This window comes from Diabrotica undecimpunctata, unplaced genomic scaffold (genome assembly GCF_040954645.1).
Source record: "Diabrotica undecimpunctata isolate CICGRU unplaced genomic scaffold, icDiaUnde3 ctg00002657.1, whole genome shotgun sequence".
In the NCBI taxonomy this organism is placed as follows: Eukaryota; Metazoa; Arthropoda; class Insecta; order Coleoptera; family Chrysomelidae; genus Diabrotica; species Diabrotica undecimpunctata.
The window spans coordinates 1-14119 of NW_027313864.1; the positions used below are offsets into that span (position 1 = coordinate 1).

A 14119-nucleotide genomic window follows, 5' to 3' on the forward strand; every position below is an offset into this window, starting at 1 on the left:
CGCGCTATCTCAGAGTTATTATAATTTTTAGGTGTTTCTCATGATCTTCAGCCGTTTTAGAAAAAATTAAGATATCATCAATGTAGTGAATTACAAAATGTTCATATTGATCCAAAATATCATGAAGACATCTACATAGAGCACTGCAAGATGATTTAAGTCCAAATGGTACTACTTTGAATTGATATACTACTCCATCTATCTGAAATCCTGTATACTGTCTACTTTTTCTTTCTAGAGGTATTAACCAGAAACTATGCTGTAAATCGATTTTAGTGAAAAATGACATTCCTGTAATTCTTCCTAATATTCCATCTATACTCATTGGTGCTTCAAATTGCTTTTCAGTAATCTTGTTAATATTCCTTGCATCCAAACATAACCTGATTTCACCTGATCTTTTTCGTACTACTACTATGGGGTTAATAAAATGTGTGTCTGCCTTCTCAATGATCCCATCTTCTAACATATTATTAATTGTTTTGTTTACTTCTTCTCTGTATTTATATGGTATTGGGTATGATTTTGTTTTAAAATCTTTTTCTTCTTTAACTTTTATACTATGGATATAATTTTGTGCAATTCTATTTTCTTTATTGACAAGTCCCCTGTGTTGCTGCAATATGGAAATGACTATTGATTTATATTCTTCAGGGCAATTTAAAACTTTCATTATATCTTCTTCTTTACAAATAAAATTATTCTTCATTATGTACTCATTATTCCTTGCTTCCAATTTTACGCACTCCGCCTCGTAGGCATCCATCTGCTTAAAATTTCCATTCCTTAAATATTCACTACAATAATTATTCTTTACATTCTTCTGGGACATTTCCCTATCATCAAAATACATTTCTTCTTCATAAACATCATTATTTTCTTTTAATAATATCCTATCAACTCTTATTCCTTCTTCTACCTCATCTTTCTGCATAAATTTAATTATTTGCCCTTCCAAAGTTACCATTTTTTCTTCAAAATCTATCTTTACTTTCTTCTTTTCCAATTCATCATTTCCCATTAATATATCAACACATAAATCCTTGACAATAAATCCTTGCATATTAATTTCTTTATTAAGAATATTAATTTTAAAATTGGCTAGTTTATCAATTTCACCCAACTTCTTATTATTTGCACCAATAATTTTAATTTTTGGAATCTTTATTATATCTGATAGTTTTAATGTATTAAAAATAAAATTCTCCGAGACTAATGTACTTTCTGAACCAGTATCTATCATAATTTTAATCATTTTATTTTTGGCCAAAGCATTTATATAAATTAAATTAATAGATTCAATAATTTTATCTTCATCTAAAGAAATAAATTCAGAAGGTTTTTCATAATAGCAATGGCCTAACTTGTAATTCAGAAAGTTTACTGCACAAAATTTTGATTATTAGAATTGTCAGATTGTATCTGACCACTTGGATCTGATGTACTATGTCTTTCCCTACTATGACTTCTACTCACATTTTCCTGCCTTGTAGTACTTCGTTCCCTGTCTTCGCAGCTTCTATTCCTTCGAACACAATTTACCTGTCTGTTATAGTTAGGTCGCTCTGTATTTCTTCTATTGTTAAAATCTTGTCTATTATTATTAGTACTGTTATTAAAATGTTGTCTATTATAACTAGTATTGTTATTACAATTTTGTCTAATTTGATTACTGTTATTATTATTAAAATTTTGTAAATTATTACCATACCTAGTATTAATGTTATATGATTGTCTATATTGTTGAATATCATTTTTATTATATTGAAAGTTATTATTGTTTTTTCTGTTGTTATTATTACTTGTCATATTGCCTCTTTGTATTCTTTGAATAAAATTAATAAAACTATCTATTGTTTGAATATTTTGTACAGTTACGGTTTGCACAACATCAGCATCAAAATGTCTAGATACATTTAAGACTGTTTCATCCTCTCTAAGTGGTGGTTCTAAATATTTTGCAACTGTTATCAATTTCAATGCATAATCTACCATATTTGATTTTAAATTTTGATTATACTTTCCAAAATATAGAATTTCTCTAAACTTTGCTTGCTCTAATTTACCCCAATAATAATTTAAAAATTTATTTTCAAATGTTTGAAAGTTATCTAAATCATTTTCAATACTAGCAAACCAAGTTGCTGCATTGTCATTTAATGTCATTCTAATATAATCTTTAATATCATTAATATTATTCACAAATCTTAATTTATGTTTTAAACTATTTATGTATACTCTAGGATGCAAATTTTTTATATTACCAGAGAATTTAATCCCAGTCTCATTTGTTAAATTTAAGTAAGGTCTCCCTATGTCTCTCATTTGTGAAATATCATCTATTCTCTGTTCCACATTTCTTATTTGATTACTATTTATTTGGATATTTTGTTGTATATCCTCTAATTTTTCTTCTGTGTTTCTCCTGTCTTCGTTAATTTTTACTTCTAAGTTACATTTCTGTAACTCTATTTTCTGTTCTATATCTATTTTATTATCTTGAATAATCCTCTTTACTTCTGTCCTCTCATTGTCTATCCTTTTCTTGTAGTCATTCCGTATACTTTTTATTTCATTTGCAACTTTTTTCTCTGCAGCTTCAAGTTTTTTATCCATTTGTTTTTCCATTTGTTTTACAATTTTATTATTATTATCTTCTATTTTCTTTTCTAATTTTCTATAATTCTCTTCCAATTTCTGTTCCATTTTTTTCATGTCTTCTTTGACTTCTTTTGAATTCTCTTCCAATTTTTTTATGTCTTCTTTGATTTCTTTTGAATTCTCTTCTATTGTCTTGTTCATCTGCATCATTAATGACATCAAAGCTGCCATACTGACATTTTCCTCTCTTTCTGGATTCATTTCTGCAGTATCTTGTGGAACTTGAACTAAACTCTCCTCTTGTATAGGTTGTGTTTCTACTTCCACATCTTCTTCATTCTTTTTGCTTCTTGTACCTTTCTTTCCTTGAGACATTTTGAGACTTTACTTGTTCAAATATAATTAAAAATAAATTCTATAATTTTTCCTTTCTACTGATAATTAATTTAATTATATGAGAGCACTTATCTTCCCAAACTAATTCTTTTAAATAGAGAGCCACCGCGTTGGGTGCCAAATTGTTATGATGTGTTTTTTGTTTGAATGATGAGCAATGAGTATTTTAATAATATAGGGTTTTTATCGCGGTTCTCAAAGAATTAGTTTGTAAGTACTTTTTTTAAATTATCTTTATTGTAACTATTATGAAACACACATATATATATATATCTAACCTAGCCAATGTAAATTTAAAATAAACTATCTTTAAATTGATGTTCTTATAAAACTAATTAAATTCTATAGACAATGTTAAATTTAAACAAACTATCTTCAAAATTGAAATTGTTATGATATTAACTAAATTATATTAACAAAATTTTGTACCTTTCTTTCACTGAATGCCTAAATGAACTGTTTTCCACTATATATATTCTAATCACCACTGAAAGTCTTCGTACTTCGGTTATCCTTGTTTTTGTGAAATTTCTTTTTCCAATTATCAGCTTCTACTAATTTAAGATATATTTTTCTTCACCAGCATTTATATACCACCAATCAAACCAGCAAACAGCATTTATATTTATTCTTCTTTTCAATATACCAATATCCAATTATTATAAGTTGATTTATATTAATCTCCAACCATAATATAATTTAATTTCTTCCAATATACTTTTATAATCTCCAATAATTATTTGTGTATAATTATAAATGTGCATTAATTATATGCATAATTTTTAATCTTCATTTAACTCACTATATTAAACAATTCGACTATTTGTACCTGATTCACTGACTCCAACTAACTTTCATATTTCTTACTAAACTTTTCTGACTGACTTCTTCGCTATCTCAGAGTCTGAACAATTTACTTCAATATTCACTAACTAATTGTATCTTTCTACTAACTTTCATAATAAACTGGCCTGACTTCTGACTAAAAACTTAAAAAACTTCTTAAAACTCTTCTGACTGCACTATCTAAAACTTTTCTGACTAAAAACTTTCAAAAACTGCCATCTTGAATCCAAATCACGGGTATTTATATCTTTTTGGATTTCTAGAACCATCTCGTAAGATATCATGTTCCATTCGTTCTATTAACTTCTATATCGATGTTCTCGAAAAAAAATATCTGTTCTATCCACCGACATAATCATTATTTCGAGAATGTTCGACTGTAAACAATGGTCATCTCTGGAGATCCAGAGAATTCCATTCTTTTCTATTAATAATTTTGTTTACATTTAGGCTTTTCAGATCAGAATATATAATTAAATTAGTAACTTACACTCTAATTTAATAAAATACACATTTCAAATAATATAACCCCACTTATATTCGTAATTATGATTCTTAATTTGACACTTGGAGTATGTATAGTTGGTTGCCTAGGCACATGCTCACTTAAATCTATTTACAACATTAAAATTACTAAATACAACTTTTTACAATTATTATATGCTAATTTATTAAAAATGCTCTCACATAAATATATTTTTATTAAATTCTCTAGTATATAACTTATTTAAAACAACCAAATATCTAATATTATGTAGTATATAACTTATAAATTATTTTCTATAAACCCCAATCGTCACAATATATATATATATATATATATATATATATATATATATATATATATATATATATATATATATATATATATATGTTTATATATATATATATACATATAAATATATATATATATATATATATATATATATATATATATAAATTTGAAATACTTTTTTATAAAAAAAAATGTAGGCATGCTTGTGTTATTAAAGAACTTTCAAAAATATAAAATTATACAATTTGTCCCATTAAAAAAACTATCGCTGCTGGAGTCAATATTATAATTTATATTTTTGGGTGTAAATCACCCTGTATATTTATATTTTTATTCGAAGAACGTACAATTATGTTCTAAAGTTGACGGGTCGAAGCGTTCATTACAATTTTCTAAAATAAGGTCAAAAATGATTAAGTTATATAAGTTATTTCCTCTCTGTATAATATTACTCTACTTTTGTGTGCGAATAATTATTTTAGCATATTAAAACTCTATAAGCAGTTAGTAAAAATATAAATACTACTTAACCTATAGTAATTTTGCAACACAAAAAAAACAATTTTATGTAATATAGAGAAAAAAAAACAAAAAAGATTGTTTCGTCAATCTGCCTCCTGTGAGGATTGAACTCACGACCCCTGGTTTACAAGACCAGTGCTCTGCCACTGAGCTAAAGAGGCTCATGCTAATTCATTTTATATTTTACATTATTTGGTACGCAACAAATTCATTATTTTTAAAATATTTTATTTTAAATTAAAATTTTCTTGATTTGTTTAATTGTTGAACAATTCTGATAGATAAATTATTATTTTAGGTCTTTTATAAATCTAAAATCTCTTCAAATTATTTCCTAGCGATAATTTTGTTAAATAAATATGATTTCTGTAGCCTTCGGCTTTTATTAATTTACAGTTGGCCCTCAGCTGAGAAAAAGTGCGATAATCCAGAAGTGATTTAGATAAAAGGTATTTTTTGTAAGCTTTGTTTTTCTCAACTATCAGGTCCTTCAACTCTGGAGAGAACCAAGAAGGGAATCTACGTTTTGAATACCTTTTTAGGGGAATAAATAATTCTATAGCTAAGTAGATTATATCACAAAAAATATTCATAATTTGGTGCAGTAGCTTTTCTAAAAATAAATGATCCCAACAGAACTGTGACAAAAAATCAGTTATTTTCACATAGTCAGCCGACTTAAAGTCCCTATAGAGACCATCACTAACTAAACCAATATTATTGGGGCACCTTCTGGTCATCTTTATCTCAAATTCCAGTTCTAAGTAGGTAAACAAACTTCTTGATTTCATTCGCACTAGATTCTTGAAGAATAAATGATTCATTTCCAAACCGTTACGTGCTTTGAACCAAGATCAAATATGCTGCGTTTTAATATGATTTTATGTAAACATTTATTTTATGTCACTAACCAGTTTGAAGCCTCAAATAGATTAGTGATCATCTACGAAGGTCCGAAGCATTGTTTAGTTGACTTTACATTTTTCATTATATTCTATTGTTAATATGGAACCAGAAAAAGAAAATAAAAAGAAAAACGCTATTGCACTTTTAATAAAACATTGCAAGAAGAATTCCCATTAAAAAAAAAGTAACAGTGACGTAAGATGTGATACTTGTGGATCCGAATTTTCGATCGCCCACAGTGGTAGAGCGGATGTAGTGAGTCACATCAAAGTGAAAAGTACCAAAGAGGTATTAGCTCCGCGGCAAGCAGCAAAAAAAATTACTGAATTTTTCAAGGCCCACTAACATTGAGTAATATTGATTTAGAGACAGCAGCTCGGGAAGGTGTTTGGGCGTATTATATGATTAAGGAAAATGAAAACTTTCGCTCAGCTGATTGCTCATCGAAAATATTTCGGAATTGCTTTGGATTGACCAAACTTCAGTCAGCTCGTACTAAATGTGACGCAATTGTTAAAAATGTCTTTGGTCCCTACATTGAAAATCAATTGGTTAATGCAATGAACAACGCAATATACGTCAGTATAATTATCGATGCATCTAACCATGAAAACGTAAAGATTGTGCCCGGTTGTGGTGAGATATTTCGTTCCATTAGAAGGCATGAAGACGAAAATATTGAATTTTACGGCTGAAGATGAGGAAACATCTGATATTATTGTGCAGCTCTTGAGGAACACTCTTGAAAAGTACAACATATCAAGAAAGTTAGTTTCATTCTGCAACGATAATACTAATACTAATTTTGGTGGTAAAAACCGAGGTGGGCAAAACAATGTTTACTACAAACTAAAATCACAGGTGAATCCAAATTTGATGGGAGTCGGTTGTGCGGCTTACATTATTCACAACATTTTGCAATGTGGCTGCAATACGTTACCATTTGACGTGGAAATAATTATGGCGAAAATTTATTCACATTTTTATTGTTTCACTGTTCGTGTCACACATTTGAAACAGTTTTGTGAAACCGCAAACGTTGAATACCAGAAAATTTTTGGTTATTGGAAAATTCGCTTTTTGGAAATGTTCACATGCGTGCAATCAATGTTATCAACGAGTTTATGATGGATTAAAGGGTATTTTCTGGAAACTTCAAACAGCCCAAAATTACTGAAGAATTTTTTTAAGGACCCATGTTCGAAAGTTTGGTTGTTGTTCATTCTTGATCAGGTAAAAGCTTTAAATCTAGGCAATGCAAGTCCCATGCCATGCAAGTCTGTTTTGCATGGCATATCTTGTGCCTAGCCTGTTTACATCAGAGCTATTTCTGTGCAATTTTTGATACCACTTTCATTGTTGCCAACAAAAGAAATATACCAAAATATTAACTTTAGATATTTCACCTTCTACAGGCTATGGTGGAATTTCAAATGCCGCTTCATCTTGTTCAACTAACGGAAGTTACACTCACAGGCGTAAAGAGTGTAGTCAGAATCCAAAACTACTTTTCCAGACCCTTCCATTGTAAAAATGGACTGAGACAGGGAGATGGACTGTCCTGTCTCTTATTTAACCTCGCACTAGAAAAAGTAATTCGAGAGTGCCATATTAATACGAATGGCACCATCTTTAATAAATCTGTACAAGTGGTCGGATATGCAGATGACATAGACATTATTGCTAGGTCCACAGAATCTCTGATCGAAGCATTTCGACCCCTAAGGGCGTCTGCACTTAGAATGGGATTAAAAATAAACGCACAGAAAACCAAGTATATGTATTGTACTAGATCAGGAAACCAGATACCTAGACTATTAATTGATGATCTGGAACTGGAAGGTGTGGACACCTTCGTCTACCTGGGCTCGCTGCTGACCAAAGACAACAATGTCAGCGAAGAAATTAAAAGAAGAATAGTGCTTGCCAATAAGTGCTATTATGACTTGAGGAAACATATGGCCCCAAAACTACCCAGAAAAATTAAAGTTACCATATATAAAACACTAATAAGGCCAGTGTTAACATACGGGTCTGAAACGTGGTCACTTACACAGAACGACCAAGAATTGCTTAAACGTTTCGAGAGAAAAATTCTAAGAAAAATATATGGAGGAATCCTAGAACAGGGTTTGTGGCGTAGGCGCTACAACTTTGAGTTATATAGAAGTTTTGGGAAACCTGACGTTGTAAAATATATTAAATTAGCACGCCTTCGATGGGTAGGACATGTAATTAGGCGAGATGAAGATGCAACGATCAGAAAAATTTTCGACCGAAGAGGACCAGTGGGAAGACGAGCCAGAGGAAGACCAAAACTTAGGTATCAAGATAATATAGAGGATGATCTAAAATCCATCGGAGTTAAAGCATGGAGAAGAGTTGCAAGAGACAGGGGCGAATGGAAGATTGTTCTGAAGAAGGTTTGGCTCATAACGAGCTGTAATGCCACTGATGATGATGATGAGATATTTCAGCTGGAAATTTCAGTCCAGCATTAAATATATTAAAATATAAATTACAAATTATTACATCCAATAAATAATATTATAAACTTACACAATAAAATGTGATAATGTTCAGTTTTATTCTAAACTATAAATTTTATTATACTGGCAACATGAATTTTGATCGGAACTTGCAGCAGAATAGTATGAAAAATTGAACACGTTTTAATTTTTCCTACAGCACAGGAATTGCATGAAAATAGCGCGTGGGCATGCGCTGTTGCATAATTTGTCTTGCTTGGCTCTTGCCTATCATGAAAATTGCATAATGTAAAACCATCTCAAGAAACGTGTTCAAAAATGACGTTTAATCACTTTATAACTTGAATATTTGAATCTAACCTGAATTGCAATTGTTTTTTTTTTTCTATAGGTTAAAATTGTCAATCGGGCAGTCTTAAGAATTGAAGGTGAAGAAGTAGCTGCGATTGAAATGATATAGGCTTTGGACGATTTCCAGCAGTCGTTGAAAACAAGAGTGGATTCACAGTTCCTGTGGTCAGCTGTATTGAACAAAGTAAACAAAGCAGACGCGGACCTCGGTATTGATAAACAAACAGTGTTGCAAACAGCCCTTCCATTTTATCAAAGTTGCATCGATTATCTCGAGCAGTGGAAATCACAGTTTGAAGATGTACTCATATTTGAATGGGCTACACTCGCTTCCGTGCCGAATTGGAATGAAGTCGAGGCAAAGAATAACTTCATGGTAGAGAATAATTGGATTAGCGTAGAAGAAATCAATGTTGAATTATTTGACGAGTTCGGATATGTAAAAAAATTTGTGACCAGTGATGAAATTACAGCTTGGAACGAAAATCACACAAAACCACATCAACGCTGGGTGGAATGCTTACAAAACTTCGAAAAGAATCACGTTCCGTACAAAAACTTTACACAAGTTATTGAATTCTTTTGTTTACCAGCTATTTCTGCGAACGTCGAGCGCGTTTTTTCATTGATTACAAAAATATGGACAGCGCCGAAAAATCGCAACTTGGCATTAAAACCTTAAAAAATATTTTGTTTCTAAAATTTAATTTGAAATATGAATGTGTTGATTTTTATAAGTTTTTAAAATAGTCGCCGTCATTGTTAAAGCAAATCTCATCGCAAGACAAATATGATTTTAAAAAATAATTGCAAATAACTGATATATTTTGTTAGTTGTGGTCAATTTAAAATATGAATGGATTGATTTTACTTTAGTTACTTTACTCCTCGAGACTAACACAAAAACTACAGGAATCACACAGATCAACGACGGATGAATACGAACATATAAAAAACTGCATGAAAGACGCAGCGCTAGAAGCTTTAGGGCCACAGGTACGGAGAGTAGATAAACCATATTGGTGGGATAAAGAAGTGGAAGAAAAGATAAAAAGAAAGAAGGAAGTATATCTAAAGTTATTACAACAGGGAGACGAACATACAAAACAACAATATAAAAACTTGAATAAAGAAGTCAAACGAGAAGTGGTTAAAAAGAAAAATAGTGCATGGAAACAAAAATGGCAATACCTAGACAAACCATATAGGAGGGACAAAGAGCTCTGAAGGCTGGAGAACTATAAAAACGATGAGAACAATGACAAAAAATCAAGTCATAATAAATAGAATACCAGAGAACACATGGGTAGAGCATTTTGAGAACTTATGAACAGAGAGAAGAGAAAGGTTTAAACAGACAAATGAACAAGTGGAAGTAGAAGAAAGAATCGAAATATCAATAGAACAAGTGAAAGAAGCAGTTAAGGGAATGGAATTAAAAAAATCTCCAGGCTCAGGCGGAATACATCCAGAGTTGATTAGGTATGGATCATCAAAACTGTTTGAAATGATCCGAAAGTTATTCGAAAGATGCTTAAACGGAGAAGAAGTTCCAGAAGAATGGAGACAATCGTATATCTCTCCAATACACAAGAAAGGCACAAAGATGAATCCTAAAAACTATAGAGGGATCGCAGTGATTGCTACTATAGGCTGACTATACTCAAAAGTACTACGAAACCTGATAGAAAATGATATTAAAGACAAACAACCCGAAGAACAAGCGAAATTTAGGGCCGGATGCTCCACTATGGATAATATTTTCACATTAAAAATTGCAATGGAAAAACGAGTGCAGAGAAATAGAGAAACGCATATAGCTTTAATAGATTTGGAAAAAGCATATGACAGTGTACCGATCTCCCAACTATGGATAGAAATGGGTAACTTGAAATATTTAAAATCTATTTGGACAGGTCCTTAGTGAAATGGGTAAAAAAATGTAGAAACATGGGAATAACGGTGGAAGAAAACACGCTATATACACTTTTCTTTGCGGATGACTAGGTAGTAATTGCCGAAGACAGCTACGATCTTAGCTATATGGTAAGAAAACTGCAAGAAGAATATGCGGTGGCAGGTCTAAACATGAATATGACAAAATGTGAATATCTCTTAGTGGGAACAGATGAAATATGTGATCTAGTCTTGGAAGACGACAAAATCAAAGGCTTGCAATCCTGCAAATATTTGGGGGTCATTTTCAACAAGAAGGGAAATAGCGCAGATGAAATCAGCTAAAGAATAAATAAGGGCAGAGCAGCGACCCGTGCCTTAAACTCTCTTTTCTGGCAAAAAACAATTCGACGAGAAACCAAAAAACACATTTACGGTAGTATAGTCCAAAGTATTATACTTTACGATTCGGAAGTATGGGACGTCACCAAAGCTAATAGAAACAAACTTATGACGACAGAAATGGATTATCTAAGACGAAGCTACGGTAGATCGAAGCTGGAGAGAGTTAGAAACGAACAAATAAGAAACGAAATGAAAATGGAGCGAAATATCAATGATGACATAGAAAGAAAACAATTAATCTGGTTCGGACATGTTAAAAGAATGCCAGAGTACAGATGGCCTAGAAGAGTACTGGAGTGGATCCCTCCTGAAAGAAGAAAGAGAGGACGACCACGGAGAAGTTTGCGCAACGATATTGATGAAGCAATGGCGGCAAGAGACTTAGAAGAGGCAACTACATATGACAGAAAAAGATGGAAATTGGGGGTGGAGAAGCGGCGATAGCCGTAATAAATCCGTTATAATATATATATTGATTGATTTTTAAATGTTTTGAAGCTGTTTTTTGTGGCATGTTTAACAATTATATTTTTTATGGGATTATGCCACAATTGGTTGTAATGATAATTACATTCTTATGTTAACCTAAGGTTACATTAACATGGAAATCCAACATCGGTTGACTTTCTAATTTTTCCTTATATATTTAATTTATAATAAAGGTTATTATAACCAATTACGGCTTAATATCATAATATGGATCAAATAAAAAAAAGGTGAAAGTAATTTAAAAAAATAAGGGATGCTACGAGGGGTAAGAGTATGCCTTTCCCAGCAAGCTTAAATATGACATATTGTTTCTCCCTACAAATATTTCAAACATTACAAATATATTACAAATATTTTCCTAAAAATTAGGAGTTCAAAAATGATTTAAGGTGAATGGTTTTATTTGAAAAGCACTTTATATTTTTTTAAATATGTGTATCCAGACTAAAATATTAAAGGATCCTTAGTTTTTATGTTGTAATCTATCGTACTACGACTATTATATATTCTAATTATGCAACGGTACTACTTAAAACCATAAAGCAAAGACGTGAAGTAATAACACTTTTCAAATTTCAATTTCCGCCACCTAGCGATCTTGGCATTGTCATGGTTTCACGTTTTTCTTTGGCTATAATCTATACAAGACAAGCTGTGAGAATGTGATCAATGAAAGTGAAAATGAAATACACCTAACATCCGTAACGGATCGATGCACAAATCTCCATAAGTAATTACATAAGTTCAAAACTTTAATTTTCTATAAGCACTATATTCGTGTTCAATCGTTACACTTTTTAATTTTTAATACTCAAGTAATCTGTATGAAAACATTACGGAAAGATGAGGATTTAATAACAAAATTACCGGGAGACTGGGAGTCAAAAGATAATGACTAGTATTTTCTAAACGTTTCATTATCGCAAACTTAGATAACGCCATTATTATAGATTATAGGAAATATACCATGTGAAGGTAAGATAACTAATAATTAAAATGTTTATTTTATCTGCTAAATGGTAAATTATAAAAATTTACTTGTAATTAAAACGCTAAACATTATAGATTTCCTGGTATCCAGAATACGTTTAGGAAAGAGAAATTGTTTGTTTCAAGTTGGTTTTTAAGTATTGTTCTGAATCTATTTTCTTGTAGCATTTTAAGATTAATTAAATAATATTTAAGTAATTTAGGGATTCGAAATAGAAAGAGCTTTTAAAGAGCTAAACAATAATAAGACTTTAGGACACGACGTTACAATTGCCGAGCTTTTGAAAACAAGCAAGACAGTAACAATTTCTATACTTCTTTTTATTCTTCTACTTTTTCTTCTTCTTCTTCTTCTTCTTCTTCTTCTTCTTTTTATGTAGACATGACTCTGTCTGTTTTTCAATGTGCCTCCAATCAATTGTCGTTCCATCGTTTACTTGGTCTTCCTACTGATCCTTTACTATCAATTTTTCTGTGTTTTCATCTCTGCTGTTTTTAATATCCTTTTTTTCCTTTCTTCTGTCTCAGGTTGTGTTTCTGCCGCGTATGTCATTATTGGTCTGATGACTGTTTTGTAAATTCTGCCTTTCATTTCTTTCCCGATATTTTTATTTCTCCATATTGTTTCATTCAGGCAGCCTGCTACTCTGTTGAAACTGACCTTCCAGCTCCAATTTACATCTTAGTAAATTTGCTGTTATAACCATGCATTTTGTCTTTTTTGGGGAAATTACCGTGTTAAATTTTTTGGCGGTTATATTAAATTGGTGCAGCATACGTTGTAAATCATCTTCACTTTGAGAGAGTAGTATTGCGTCGTCTGCATAGCAGATTATTTTAAGTTGTTTTTCTCCCATTTGGTATCCTTTTTAGTTCTTACTTTTTTATTATTTCATTTTTAATCAGGTTGAACAATAGATTACTCAGGGAATCTCCTTGTCTTATCCCACTGCCAGCTTCAATAGGGTCAGTTAGTTCTTCTTCTACTTTTACTTTTATTGTGTTGTTTTGGTAGATATTTTCGATCGTTTTGATTATTCATAGTAGTATCTCTCTTGCGTACAATAAGTGGATACTTCCTTTAATTTGACCCGTTCAAATGCCTTTTTAAGGTCCACAAAACATAGATATACCGGTTTATTGTATTCTAATAATTTCTCTTGTTCTTGCCTCATTATACATATAGCGTTGGTGCATGATCTTCCTGACCTAAAACCTTGTTGTTCTTCTGTTAGTGTTATAATTTTATTCAATTTATTTATTATTACTTTGGTAGTTAATTTTAGTATTGTGTTGAATAAATTAATTTTTCTGTAATTTTCCGGGTCCGATTTGTCTCCCTTTTTGAAGAGAGGTATTAGGATGCTTGCTCTCCATTCTTGAAGAATTCTGTTTTGTTCTATTATTTTTTGGATTAGTCTTAATAGTTGTTTGGTCAGCTTAGTATCTGGTC

The 14119-nt window shown here is 31.0% G+C and overlaps 1 non-coding gene across 1 annotated transcript; it reads right to left on the bottom strand.

Moving 5' to 3' along the window:
• Positions 1-5229: 5229 nt before the first annotated feature.
• Positions 5230-5301, bottom strand: TRNAT-UGU (transfer RNA threonine (anticodon UGU)). The gene has a single exon. It is a non-coding gene; the product is annotated as a tRNA-Thr (tRNA).
• Between the last annotated feature and the right edge of the window lie 8818 nt (positions 5302-14119).